This window comes from Coffea arabica, chromosome 7c, assembly GCF_036785885.1.
Source record: "Coffea arabica cultivar ET-39 chromosome 7c, Coffea Arabica ET-39 HiFi, whole genome shotgun sequence".
Classification (NCBI taxonomy): Eukaryota; Viridiplantae; Streptophyta; class Magnoliopsida; order Gentianales; family Rubiaceae; genus Coffea; species Coffea arabica.
In genome coordinates this window covers 26926957-26942614 of record NC_092322.1, presented here as the reverse complement: position 1 = coordinate 26942614, position 15658 = coordinate 26926957, and positions in this window count along the sequence as shown.

Here is a 15658-nt window from a genome sequence, read left to right as displayed (position 1 = left end):
CTTGAACAAGGACATTCGCCAAGACAAGAAACACCTTGTATAAAGCCTGTGAAAATTCCATGTAGCACTCCAAAACTCTCTCATCAACCCTTGGTCGTTGCATGTCAAATTTAAACCTACAAAACAAATCACACAATTAGTATGTGTAGGGTTAATACTACTAGACAACTTATGTTTCACATGCACTAGATAGGGATCTTCGTGAAGACTCTCATCCAGCTTAGAAAAATCTCGAATCTGATTGTGCAAGGTTGTATAATTCGACCCTAGTTGTTGCTGATTTGGCACTACTTGCCCATCTGGAGATAGAACAATGAGCCATTCGTGTTACGTTTCCGTGGAAGCATGAACCAGTGAGGTAAAAACAACATTCGGGTCTCGATTGACACACTTGTCTGCATCACCCAACAGAAGTGGCAGCAATGAAGTGAAGGTCACTCCAGACGAGTCACTTGAATTTGCGCCAGTTTGAGTTGATAAAATGAGCTCATGGTGACCAGCTTTTGGATGTATGAACATGCATGGAAGATCACAAGCAGCTGCCACAAGCATGAAATCAAGTTGCAAATCTTTAATCAAAGCTGGAAAATTTCGAGCAGTCTTACGACCTACGAAAACAAAATAAGTCTCAGCTTGTTTTGAACCAGAAATTGGATAAATAAGCAACGGAACATCATCAATTAATTGGTAAGAAGGTGTGGAATAAGAGTTAAATGCAAAATATCCCTTTGACACATGATTCCTTCCATCAATCGATTCAACTTGAGACTGCATTGATGGCTCTTTACATTTTTCTTTCAAAATCTGCATAGGAAATACATGTGTGAGGATGGAAATGATGCTCAAAAGAGGGTAAAGATGATGAATGAACCATGGGTAACAAACAAGGATAGAAGTATGGAATTCCCCCTTCATGATGAGCTCGAATCAATTCTCCATTGGTGCGGACAGATTTGGGTTGGAGTTGTTCCAAGAAGTGCTACCAAATAGATTTATCTCCAAGAAGACAAACTCCATGGAAGCTAGTGAATTGTACAAGTGACTTTGGAATGGAACATTGCATGACTAACTTCACTTGACTTCGCTTAATCTGTACAAAAGCAGAAACACTAAACAAGGCAAAGTTAAGTTTGTTAGGAAAACTATAAACACTCACCTTCCCATGCACAATCAGCTCACTTAATGCTTCACTCATCTCCTCATATCTTTTTACCCCTTTTCCTAACTCACATTCTTCAACTTTTACCTAAAGTGCACTCTCACCACCATACTCAACCCGCTCTTTTTCAAGTTTTTGTTGGAGGAGATTTGTTGATATGTTTCCCACACTCGACTAACGCCTTCATCTATGGATAAAGCATTTGCATGCTTTGTTGTCGAATGAACCTCCTCCCTTCTCCTTGAATATAATGACTTTGACGAGGTAGGTTGGACGTCAGGGTGAAATTGTCAGGAACCCATCCTCTTGACATCCTTATTCACCATTCGGTCAAGGCGTCTATGAAGAGGCTCGAAAGCTTCATCCAAACACTGATCGTTTGGTCACCAACTCCACTAGACATGCATAGGTAAACCTGCAAAAGAAAATAAGCAAACAACTTCCTCTCTCCTTCATTTTTTTTTGGTACAATGTCTCTCACGCTCGTGTTTCACTCAAGTGCATCACTCTCTAATACTCTCACCAAGCAATTCCTTGACTTGCTAGTTGCACGGGTTGAACAAACTAGGCGTCACCGCAAGGTACGTTCTTGACTAGTCAAGAAATGATACAAGATAGCAGCAATGAATGGAGATGAATGAAGGCCTAGACGCGACCTAAAAGTCGGATTACGACTAATGACTCAAAAAGAAAGCAAGACAAATGACTTCAAGGCCGAATTTTTGAAAATCCTAGAAGTGCTCTACCCGACAACCCAAAATTTTGGAATTCGCGGAGCTTGCTGGTCCGCGGCCTTTTGGTCAGGGGTTTGGTGGTATTTTGGTGTTTCTTTGGTGTAAGTCAATCAGGTCTTCGACCTCCGCTGAGCTGTCGGGGGACTCGCTGCCCGGTCGCGAAAGCAACTTAGCATCTTAGAGGACACGTTGCGGAATCGACGGAGTTGAACCCAAACTCGGACCACTCAAGAACGAATTCAACGGTAGAGGACGCCACAATCAAGTGTGTTTGCTTGATTGATAAGTCAATAAACAACCGAGGAACCACGCTAGGATGTTCAGCTTAGCTTTCACAAGTTAGAGGAATTTGCCTGAATGGAAGACGAAATTCTGGAATTTTATAAATAATATCGCAAAAACTAAAGGTACTATCAGCTTTGGTGCTATTTATAGCCCTGACTAAACCTAATAAAGGGGAAATCAGCGAGCCCATTGGGTCTCTATTGGCCGAACGCTAACCCGCTAATTAACTAACTTAATGACTAGCTAAAGTACTATTGGACCTAAGGCCCACATGGCCGAAGCTAAGCTCAACAAGAGCTACTTAATCGAGGCCCAATCCTCCCTTTGAGGCTTGCTCATTCGCATCATTCCCCTCCTTTTGAAAAGAATTTGTCCTTAAATCTTGGGGAAAAATGGTACTCCATGTTGGGACGCTTATAGGATAGCAATGTGGGAGCGAGATGAATGAGCACCAGCCACGTCATATGTCGCTTGGACAACCTCATGATGCTCTTGAACAAGGACATTCGCCAAGACAAGAAACACCTTGTATAAAGCCTGTGAAAATTCCATGTAGCACTCCAAAACTCTCTCATCAACCCTTGGTCGTTGCATGTCAAATTTAAACCTACAAAACAAATCACACAATTAGTATGTGTAGGGTTAATACTACTAGACAACTTATGTTTCACATGCACTAGATAGGGATCTTCGTGAAGACTCTCATCCAGCTTAGAAAAATCTCGAATCTGATTGTGCAAGGTTGTATAATTCGACCCTAGTTGTTGCTGATTTGGCACTACTTGCCCATCTGGAGATAGAACAATGAGCCATTCGTGTTACGTTTCCGTGGAAGCATGAACCAGTGAGGTAAAAACAACATTCGGGTCTCGATTGACACACTTGTCTGCATCACCCAACAGAAGTGGCAGCAATGAAGTGAAGGTCACTCCAGACGAGTCACTTGAATTTGCGCCAGTTTGAGTTGATAAAATGAGCTCATGGTGACCAGCTTTTGGATGTATGAACATGCATGGAAGATCACAAGCAGCTGCCACAAGCATGAAATCAAGTTGCAAATCTTTAATCAAAGCTGGAAAATTTCGAGCAGTCTTACGACCTACGAAAACAAAATAAGTCTCAGCTTGTTTTGAACCAGAAATTGGATAAATAAGCAACGGAACATCATCAATTAATTGGTAAGAAGGTGTGGAATAAGAGTTAAATGCAAAATATCCCTTTGACACATGATTCCTTCCATCAATCGATTCAACTTGAGACTGCATTGATGGCTCTTTACATTTTTCTTTCAAAATCTGCATAGGAAATACATGTGTGAGGATGGAAATGATGCTCAAAAGAGGGTAAAGATGATGAATGAACCATGGGTAACAAACAAGGATAGAAGTATGGAATTCCCCCTTCATGATGAGCTCGAATCAATTCTCCATTGGTGCGGACAGATTTGGGTTGGAGTTGTTCCAAGAAGTGCTACCAAATAGATTTATCTCCAAGAAGACAAACTCCATGGAAGCTAGTGAATTGTACAAGTGACTTTGGAATGGAACATTGCATGACTAACTTCACTTGACTTCGCTTAATCTGTACAAAAGCAGAAACACTAAACAAGGCAAAGTTAAGTTTGTTAGGAAAACTATAAACACTCACCTTCCCATGCACAATCAGCTCACTTAATGCTTCACTCATCTCCTCATATCTTTTTACCCCTTTTCCTAACTCACATTCTTCAACTTTTACCTAAAGTGCACTCTCACCACCATACTCAACCCGCTCTTTTTCAAGTTTTTGTTGGAGGAGATTTGTTGATATGTTTCCCACACTCGACTAACGCCTTCATCTATGGATAAAGCATTTGCATGCTTTGTTGTCGAATGAACCTCCTCCCTTCTCCTTGAATATAATGACTTTGACGAGGTAGGTTGGACGTCAGGGTGAAATTGTCAGGAACCCATCCTCTTGACATCCTTATTCACCATTCGGTCAAGGCGTCTATGAAGAGGCTCGAAAGCTTCATCCAAACACTGATCGTTTGGTCACCAACTCCACTAGACATGCATAGGTAAACCTGCAAAAGAAAATAAGCAAACAACTTCCTCTCTCCTTCATTTTTTTTTGGTACAATGTCTCTCACGCTCGTGTTTCACTCAAGTGCATCACTCTCTAATACTCTCACCAAGCAATTCCTTGACTTGCTAGTTGCACGGGTTGAACAAACTAGGCGTCACCGCAAGGTACGTTCTTGACTAGTCAAGAAATGATACAAGATAGCAGCAATGAATGGAGATGAATGAAGGCCTAGACGCGACCTAAAAGTCGGATTACGACTAATGACTCAAAAAGAAAGCAAGACAAATGACTTCAAGGCCGAATTTTTGAAAATCCTAGAAGTGCTCTACCCGACAACCCAAAATTTTGGAATTCGCGGAGCTTGCTGGTCCGCGGCCTTTTGGTCAGGGGTTTGGTGGTATTTTGGTGTTTCTTTGGTGTAAGTCAATCAGGTCTTCGACCTCCGCTGAGCTGTCGGGGGACTCGCTGCCCGGTCGCGAAAGCAACTTAGCATCTTAGAGGACACGTTGCGGAATCGACGGAGTTGAACCCAAACTCGGACCACTCAAGAACGAATTCAACGGTAGAGGACGCCACAATCAAGTGTGTTTGCTTGATTGATAAGTCAATAAACAACCGAGGAACCACGCTAGGATGTTCAGCTTAGCTTTCACAAGTTAGAGGAATTTGCCTGAATGGAAGACGAAATTCTGGAATTTTATAAATAATATCGCAAAAACTAAAGGTACTATCAGCTTTGGTGCTATTTATAGCCCTGACTAAACCTAATAAAGGGGAAATCAGCGAGCCCATTGGGTCTCTATTGGCCGAACGCTAACCCGCTAATTAACTAACTTAATGACTAGCTAAAGTACTATTGGACCTAAGGCCCACATGGCCGAAGCTAAGCTCAACAAGAGCTACTTAATCGAGGCCCAATCCTCCCTTTGAGGCTTGCTCATTCGCATCATTCCCCTCCTTTTGAAAAGAATTTGTCCTTAAATCTTGGGGAAAAATGGTACTCCATGTTGGGACGCTTATAGGATAGCAATGTGGGAGCGAGATGAATGAGCACCAGCCACGTCATATGTCGCTTGGACAACCTCATGATGCTCTTGAACAAGGACATTCGCCAAGACAAGAAACACCTTGTATAAAGCCTGTGAAAATTCCATGTAGCACTCCAAAACTCTCTCATCAACCCTTGGTCGTTGCATGTCAAATTTAAACCTACAAAACAAATCACACAATTAGTATGTGTAGGGTTAATACTACTAGACAACTTATGTTTCACATGCACTAGATAGGGATCTTCGTGAAGACTCTCATCCAGCTTAGAAAAATCTCGAATCTGATTGTGCAAGGTTGTATAATTCGACCCTAGTTGTTGCTGATTTGGCACTACTTGCCCAACTGGAGATAGAACAATGAGCCATTCGTGTTACGTTTCCGTGGAAGCATGAACCAGTGAGGTAAAAACAACATTCGGGTCTCGATTGACACACTTATCTGCATCACCCAACAGAAGTGGCAGCAATGAAGTGAAGGTCACTCCAGACGAGTCACTTGAATTTGCGCCAGTTTGAGTTGATAAAATGAGCTCATGGTGACCAGCTTTTGGATGTATGAACATGCATGGAAGATCACAAGCAGCTGCCACAAGCATGAAATCAAGTTGCAAATCTTTAATCAAAGCTGGAAAATTTCGAGCAGTCTTACGACCTACGAAAACAAAATAAGTCTCAGCTTGTTTTGAACCAGAAATTGGATAAATAAGCAACGGAACATCATCAATTAATTGGTAAGAAGGTGTGGAATAAGAGTTAAATGCAAAATATCCCTTTGACACATGATTCCTTCCATCAATCGATTCAACTTGAGACTGCATTGATGGCTCTTTACATTTTTCTTTCAAAATCTGCATAGGAAATACATGTGTGAGGATGGAAATGATGCTCAAAAGAGGGTAAAGATGATGAATGAACCATGGGTAACAAACAAGGATAGAAGTATGGAATTCCCCCTTCATGATGAGCTCGAATCAATTCTCCATTGGTGCGGACAGATTTGGGTTGGAGTTGTTCCAAGAAGTGCTACCAAATAGATTTATCTCCAAGAAGACAAACTCCATGGAAGCTAGTGAATTGTACAAGTGACTTTGGAATGGAACATTGCATGACTAACTTCACTTGACTTCGCTTAATCTGTACAAAAGCAGAAACACTAAACAAGGCAAAGTTAAGTTTGTTAGGAAAACTATAAACACTCACCTTCCCATGCACAATCAGCTCACTTAATGCTTCACTCATCTCCTCATATCTTTTTACCCCTTTTCCTAACTCACATTCTTCAACTTTTACCTAAAGTGCACTCTCACCACCATACTCAACCCGCTCTTTTTCAAGTTTTTGTTGGAGGAGATTTGTTGATATGTTTCCCACACTCGACTAACGCCTTCATCTATGGATAAAGCATTTGCATGCTTTGTTGTCGAATGAACCTCCTCCCTTCTCCTTGAATATAATGACTTTGACGAGGTAGGTTGGACGTCAGGGTGAAATTGTCAGGAACCCATCCTCTTGACATCCTTATTCACCATTCGGTCAAGGCGTCTATGAAGAGGCTCGAAAGCTTCATCCAAACACTGATCGTTTGGTCACCAACTCCACTAGACATGCATAGGTAAACCTGCAAAAGAAAATAAGCAAACAACTTCCTCTCTCCTTCATTTTTTTTTGGTACAATGTCTCTCACGCTCGTGTTTCACTCAAGTGCATCACTCTCTAATACTCTCACCAAGCAATTCCTTGACTTGCTAGTTGCACGGGTTGAACAAACTAGGCGTCACCGCAAGGTACGTTCTTGACTAGTCAAGAAATGATACAAGATAGCAGCAATGAATGGAGATGAATGAAGGCCTAGACGCGACCTAAAAGTCGGATTACGACTAATGACTCAAAAAGAAAGCAAGACAAATGACTTCAAGGCCGAATTTTTGAAAATCCTAGAAGTGCTCTACCCGACAACCCAAAATTTTGGAATTCGCGGAGCTTGCTGGTCCGCGGCCTTTTGGTCAGGGGTTTGGTGGTATTTTGGTGTTTCTTTGGTGTAAGTCAATCAGGTCTTCGACCTCCGCTGAGCTGTCGGGGGACTCGCTGCCCGGTCGCGAAAGCAACTTAGCATCTTAGAGGACACGTTGCGGAATCGACGGAGTTGAACCCAAACTCGGACCACTCAAGAACGAATTCAACGGTAGAGGACGCCACAATCAAGTGTGTTTGCTTGATTGATAAGTCAATAAACAACCGAGGAACCACGCTAGGATGTTCAGCTTAGCTTTCACAAGTTAGAGGAATTTGCCTGAATGGAAGACGAAATTCTGGAATTTTATAAATAATATCGCAAAAACTAAAGGTACTATCAGCTTTGGTGCTATTTATAGCCCTGACTAAACCTAATAAAGGGGAAATCAGCGAGCCCATTGGGTCTCTATTGGCCGAACGCTAACCCGCTAATTAACTAACTTAATGACTAGCTAAAGTACTATTGGACCTAAGGCCCACATGGCCGAAGCTAAGCTCAACAAGAGCTACTTAATCGAGGCCCAATCCTCCCTTTGAGGCTTGCTCATTCGCATCATTCCCCTCCTTTTGAAAAGAATTTGTCCTTAAATCTTGGGGAAAAATGGTACTCCATGTTGGGACGCTTATAGGATAGCAATGTGGGAGCGAGATGAATGAGCACCAGCCACGTCATATGTCGCTTGGACAACCTCATGATGCTCTTGAACAAGGACATTCGCCAAGACAAGAAACACCTTGTATAAAGCCTGTGAAAATTCCATGTAGCACTCCAAAACTCTCTCATCAACCCTTGGTCGTTGCATGTCAAATTTAAACCTACAAAACAAATCACACAATTAGTATGTGTAGGGTTAATACTACTAGACAACTTATGTTTCACATGCACTAGATAGGGATCTTCGTGAAGACTCTCATCCAGCTTAGAAAAATCTCGAATCTGATTGTGCAAGGTTGTATAATTCGACCCTAGTTGTTGCTGATTTGGCACTACTTGCCCATCTGGAGATAGAACAATGAGCCATTCGTGTTACGTTTCCGTGGAAGCATGAACCAGTGAGGTAAAAACAACATTCGGGTCTCGATTGACACACTTGTCTGCATCACCCAACAGAAGTGGCAGCAATGAAGTGAAGGTCACTCCAGACGAGTCACTTGAATTTGCGCCAGTTTGAGTTGATAAAATGAGCTCATGGTGACCAGCTTTTGGATGTATGAACATGCATGGAAGATCACAAGCAGCTGCCACAAGCATGAAATCAAGTTGCAAATCTTTAATCAAAGCTGGAAAATTTCGAGCAGTCTTACGACCTACGAAAACAAAATAAGTCTCAGCTTGTTTTGAACCAGAAATTGGATAAATAAGCAACGGAACATCATCAATTAATTGGTAAGAAGGTGTGGAATAAGAGTTAAATGCAAAATATCCCTTTGACACATGATTCCTTCCATCAATCGATTCAACTTGAGACTGCATTGATGGCTCTTTACATTTTTCTTTCAAAATCTGCATAGGAAATACATGTGTGAGGATGGAAATGATGCTCAAAAGAGGGTAAAGATGATGAATGAACCATGGGTAACAAACAAGGATAGAAGTATGGAATTCCCCCTTCATGATGAGCTCGAATCAATTCTCCATTGGTGCGGACAGATTTGGGTTGGAGTTGTTCCAAGAAGTGCTACCAAATAGATTTATCTCCAAGAAGACAAACTCCATGGAAGCTAGTGAATTGTACAAGTGACTTTGGAATGGAACATTGCATGACTAACTTCACTTGACTTCGCTTAATCTGTACAAAAGCAGAAACACTAAACAAGGCAAAGTTAAGTTTGTTAGGAAAACTATAAACACTCACCTTCCCATGCACAATCAGCTCACTTAATGCTTCACTCATCTCCTCATATCTTTTTACCCCTTTTCCTAACTCACATTCTTCAACTTTTACCTAAAGTGCACTCTCACCACCATACTCAACCCGCTCTTTTTCAAGTTTTTGTTGGAGGAGATTTGTTGATATGTTTCCCACACTCGACTAACGCCTTCATCTATGGATAAAGCATTTGCATGCTTTGTTGTCGAATGAACCTCCTCCCTTCTCCTTGAATATAATGACTTTGACGAGGTAGGTTGGACGTCAGGGTGAAATTGTCAGGAACCCATCCTCTTGACATCCTTATTCACCATTCGGTCAAGGCGTCTATGAAGAGGCTCGAAAGCTTCATCCAAACACTGATCGTTTGGTCACCAACTCCACTAGACATGCATAGGTAAACCTGCAAAAGAAAATAAGCAAACAACTTCCTCTCTCCTTCATTTTTTTTTGGTACAATGTCTCTCACGCTCGTGTTTCACTCAAGTGCATCACTCTCTAATACTCTCACCAAGCAATTCCTTGACTTGCTAGTTGCACGGGTTGAACAAACTAGGCGTCACCGCAAGGTACGTTCTTGACTAGTCAAGAAATGATACAAGATAGCAGCAATGAATGGAGATGAATGAAGGCCTAGACGCGACCTAAAAGTCGGATTACGACTAATGACTCAAAAAGAAAGCAAGACAAATGACTTCAAGGCCGAATTTTTGAAAATCCTAGAAGTGCTCTACCCGACAACCCAAAATTTTGGAATTCGCGGAGCTTGCTGGTCCGCGGCCTTTTGGTCAGGGGTTTGGTGGTATTTTGGTGTTTCTTTGGTGTAAGTCAATCAGGTCTTCGACCTCCGCTGAGCTGTCGGGGGACTCGCTGCCCGGTCGCGGAAGCAACTTAGCATCTTAGAGGACACGTTGCGGAATCGACGGAGTTGAACCCAAACTCGGACCACTCAAGAACGAATTCAACGGTAGAGGACGCCACAATCAAGTGTGTTTGCTTGATTGATAAGTCAATAAACAACCGAGGAACCACGCTAGGATGTTCAGCTTAGCTTTCACAAGTTAGAGGAATTTGCCTGAATGGAAGACGAAATTCTGGAATTTTATAAATAATATCGCAAAAACTAAAGGTACTATCAGCTTTGGTGCTATTTATAGCCCTGACTAAACCTAATAAAGGGGAAATCAGCGAGCCCATTGGGTCTCTATTGGCCGAACGCTAACCCGCTAATTAACTAACTTAATGACTAGCTAAAGTACTATTGGACCTAAGGCCCACATGGCCGAAGCTAAGCTCAACAAGAGCTACTTAATCGAGGCCCAATCCTCCCTTTGAGGCTTGCTCATTCGCATCATTCCCCTCCTTTTGAAAAGAATTTGTCCTTAAATCTTGGGGAAAAATGGTACTCCATGTTGGGACGCTTATAGGATAGCAATGTGGGAGCGAGATGAATGAGCACCAGCCACGTCATATGTCGCTTGGACAACCTCATGATGCTCTTGAACAAGGACATTCGCCAAGACAAGAAACACCTTGTATAAAGCCTGTGAAAATTCCATGTAGCACTCCAAAACTCTCTCATCAACCCTTGGTCGTTGCATGTCAAATTTAAACCTACAAAACAAATCACACAATTAGTATGTGTAGGGTTAATACTACTAGACAACTTATGTTTCACATGCACTAGATAGGGATCTTCGTGAAGACTCTCATCCAGCTTAGAAAAATCTCGAATCTGATTGTGCAAGGTTGTATAATTCGACCCTAGTTGTTGCTGATTTGGCACTACTTGCCCATCTGGAGATAGAACAATGAGCCATTCGTGTTACGTTTCCGTGGAAGCATGAACCAGTGAGGTAAAAACAACATTCGGGTCTCGATTGACACACTTGTCTGCATCACCCAACAGAAGTGGCAGCAATGAAGTGAAGGTCACTCCAGACGAGTCACTTGAATTTGCGCCAGTTTGAGTTGATAAAATGAGCTCATGGTGACCAGCTTTTGGATGTATGAACATGCATGGAAGATCACAAGCAGCTGCCACAAGCATGAAATCAAGTTGCAAATCTTTAATCAAAGCTGGAAAATTTCGAGCAGTCTTACGACCTACGAAAACAAAATAAGTCTCAGCTTGTTTTGAACCAGAAATTGGATAAATAAGCAACGGAACATCATCAATTAATTGGTAAGAAGGTGTGGAATAAGAGTTAAATGCAAAATATCCCTTTGACACATGATTCCTTCCATCAATCGATTCAACTTGAGACTGCATTGATGGCTCTTTACATTTTTCTTTCAAAATCTGCATAGGAAATACATGTGTGAGGATGGAAATGATGCTCAAAAGAGGGTAAAGATGATGAATGAACCATGGGTAACAAACAAGGATAGAAGTATGGAATTCCCCCTTCATGATGAGCTCGAATCAATTCTCCATTGGTGCGGACAGATTTGGGTTGGAGTTGTTCCAAGAAGTGCTACCAAATAGATTTATCTCCAAGAAGACAAACTCCATGGAAGCTAGTGAATTGTACAAGTGACTTTGGAATGGAACATTGCATGACTAACTTCACTTGACTTCGCTTAATCTGTACAAAAGCAGAAACACTAAACAAGGCAAAGTTAAGTTTGTTAGGAAAACTATAAACACTCACCTTCCCATGCACAATCAGCTCACTTAATGCTTCACTCATCTCCTCATATCTTTTTACCCCTTTTCCTAACTCACATTCTTCAACTTTTACCTAAAGTGCACTCTCACCACCATACTCAACCCGCTCTTTTTCAAGTTTTTGTTGGAGGAGATTTGTTGATATGTTTCCCACACTCGACTAACGCCTTCATCTATGGATAAAGCATTTGCATGCTTTGTTGTCGAATGAACCTCCTCCCTTCTCCTTGAATATAATGACTTTGACGAGGTAGGTTGGACGTCAGGGTGAAATTGTCAGGAACCCATCCTCTTGACATCCTTATTCACCATTCGGTCAAGGCGTCTATGAAGAGGCTCGAAAGCTTCATCCAAACACTGATCGTTTGGTCACCAACTCCACTAGACATGCATAGGTAAACCTGCAAAAGAAAATAAGCAAACAACTTCCTCTCTCCTTCATTTTTTTTTGGTACAATGTCTCTCACGCTCGTGTTTCACTCAAGTGCATCACTCTCTAATACTCTCACCAAGCAATTCCTTGACTTGCTAGTTGCACGGGTTGAACAAACTAGGCGTCACCGCAAGGTACGTTCTTGACTAGTCAAGAAATGATACAAGATAGCAGCAATGAATGGAGATGAATGAAGGCCTAGACGCGACCTAAAAGTCGGATTACGACTAATGACTCAAAAAGAAAGCAAGACAAATGACTTCAAGGCCGAATTTTTGAAAATCCTAGAAGTGCTCTACCCGACAACCCAAAATTTTGGAATTCGCGGAGCTTGCTGGTCCGCGGCCTTTTGGTCAGGGGTTTGGTGGTATTTTGGTGTTTCTTTGGTGTAAGTCAATCAGGTCTTCGACCTCCGCTGAGCTGTCGGGGGACTCGCTGCCCGGTCGCGGAAGCAACTTAGGATCTTAGAGGACACGTTGCGGAATCGACGGAGTTGAACCCAAACTCGGACCACTCAAGAACGAATTCAACGGTAGAGGACGCCACAATCAAGTGTGTTTGCTTGATTGATAAGTCAATAAACAACCGAGGAACCACGCTAGGATGTTCAGCTTAGCTTTCACAAGTTAGAGGAATTTGCCTGAATGGAAGACGAAATTCTGGAATTTTATAAATAATATCGCAAAAACTAAAGGTACTATCAGCTTTGGTGCTATTTATAGCCCTGACTAAACCTAATAAAGGGGAAATCAGCGAGCCCATTGGGTCTCTATTGGCCGAACGCTAACCCGCTAATTAACTAACTTAATGACTAGCTAAAGTACTATTGGACCTAAGGCCCACATGGCCGAAGCTAAGCTCAACAAGAGCTACTTAATCGAGGCCCAATCCTCCCTTTGAGGCTTGCTCATTCGCATCATTCCCCTCCTTTTGAAAAGAATTTGTCCTTAAATCTTGGGGAAAAATGGTACTCCATGTTGGGACGCTTATAGGATAGCAATGTGGGAGCGAGATGAATGAGCACCAGCCACGTCATATGTCGCTTGGACAACCTCATGATGCTCTTGAACAAGGACATTCGCCAAGACAAGAAACACCTTGTATAAAGCCTGTGAAAATTCCATGTAGCACTCCAAAACTCTCTCATCAACCCTTGGTCGTTGCATGTCAAATTTAAACCTACAAAACAAATCACACAATTAGTATGTGTAGGGTTAATACTACTAGACAACTTATGTTTCACATGCACTAGATAGGGATCTTCGTGAAGACTCTCATCCAGCTTAGAAAAATCTCGAATCTGATTGTGCAAGGTTGTATAATTCGACCCTAGTTGTTGCTGATTTGGCACTACTTGCCCATCTGGAGATAGAACAATGAGCCATTCGTGTTACGTTTCCGTGGAAGCATGAACCAGTGAGGTAAAAACAACATTCGGGTCTCGATTGACACACTTGTCTGCATCACCCAACAGAAGTGGCAGCAATGAAGTGAAGGTCACTCCAGACGAGTCACTTGAATTTGCGCCAGTTTGAGTTGATAAAATGAGCTCATGGTGACCAGCTTTTGGATGTATGAACATGCATGGAAGATCACAAGCAGCTGCCACAAGCATGAAATCAAGTTGCAAATCTTTAATCAAAGCTGGAAAATTTCGAGCAGTCTTACGACCTACGAAAACAAAATAAGTCTCAGCTTGTTTTGAACCAGAAATTGGATAAATAAGCAACGGAACATCATCAATTAATTGGTAAGAAGGTGTGGAATAAGAGTTAAATGCAAAATATCCCTTTGACACATGATTCCTTCCATCAATCGATTCAACTTGAGACTGCATTGATGGCTCTTTACATTTTTCTTTCAAAATCTGCATAGGAAATACATGTGTGAGGATGGAAATGATGCTCAAAAGAGGGTAAAGATGATGAATGAACCATGGGTAACAAACAAGGATAGAAGTATGGAATTCCCCCTTCATGATGAGCTCGAATCAATTCTCCATTGGTGCGGACAGATTTGGGTTGGAGTTGTTCCAAGAAGTGCTACCAAATAGATTTATCTCCAAGAAGACAAACTCCATGGAAGCTAGTGAATTGTACAAGTGACTTTGGAATGGAACATTGCATGACTAACTTCACTTGACTTCGCTTAATCTGTACAAAAGCAGAAACACTAAACAAGGCAAAGTTAAGTTTGTTAGGAAAACTATAAACACTCACCTTCCCATGCACAATCAGCTCACTTAATGCTTCACTCATCTCCTCATATCTTTTTACCCCTTTTCCTAACTCACATTCTTCAACTTTTACCTAAAGTGCACTCTCACCACCATACTCAACCCGCTCTTTTTCAAGTTTTTGTTGGAGGAGATTTGTTGATATGTTTCCCACACTCGACTAACGCCTTCATCTATGGATAAAGCATTTGCATGCTTTGTTGTCGAATGAACCTCCTCCCTTCTCCTTGAATATAATGACTTTGACGAGGTAGGTTGGACGTCAGGGTGAAATTGTCAGGAACCCATCCTCTTGACATCCTTATTCACCATTCGGTCAAGGCGTCTATGAAGAGGCTCGAAAGCTTCATCCAAACACTGATCGTTTGGTCACCAACTCCACTAGACATGCATAGGTAAACCTGCAAAAGAAAATAAGCAAACAACTTCCTCTCTCCTTCATTTTTTTTTGGTACAATGTCTCTCACGCTCGTGTTTCACTCAAGTGCATCACTCTCTAATACTCTCACCAAGCAATTCCTTGACTTGCTAGTTGCACGGGTTGAACAAACTAGGCGTCACCGCAAGGTACGTTCTTGACTAGTCAAGAAATGATACAAGATAGCAGCAATGAATGGAGATGAATGAAGGCCTAGACGCGACCTAAAAGTCGGATTACGACTAATGACTCAAAAAGAAAGCAAGACAAATGACTTCAAGGCCGAATTTTTGAAAATCCTAGAAGTGCTCTACCCGACAACCCAAAATTTTGGAATTCGCGGAGCTTGCTGGTCCGCGGCCTTTTGGTCAGGGGTTTGGTGGTATTTTGGTGTTTCTTTGGTGTAAGTCAATCAGGTCTTCGACCTCCGCTGAGCTGTCGGGGGACTCGCTGCCCGGTCGCGGAAGCAACTTAGGATCTTAGAGGACACGTTGCGGAATCGACGGAGTTGAACCCAAACTCGGACCACTCAAGAACGAATTCAACGGTAGAGGACGCCACAATCAAGTGTGTTTGCTTGATTGATAAGTCAATAAACAACCGAGGAACCACGCTAGGATGTTCAGCTTAGCTTTCACAAGTTAGAGGAATTTGCCTGAATGGAAGACGAAATTCTGGAATTTTATAAATAATATCGCAAAAACTAAAGGTACTATCAGCTT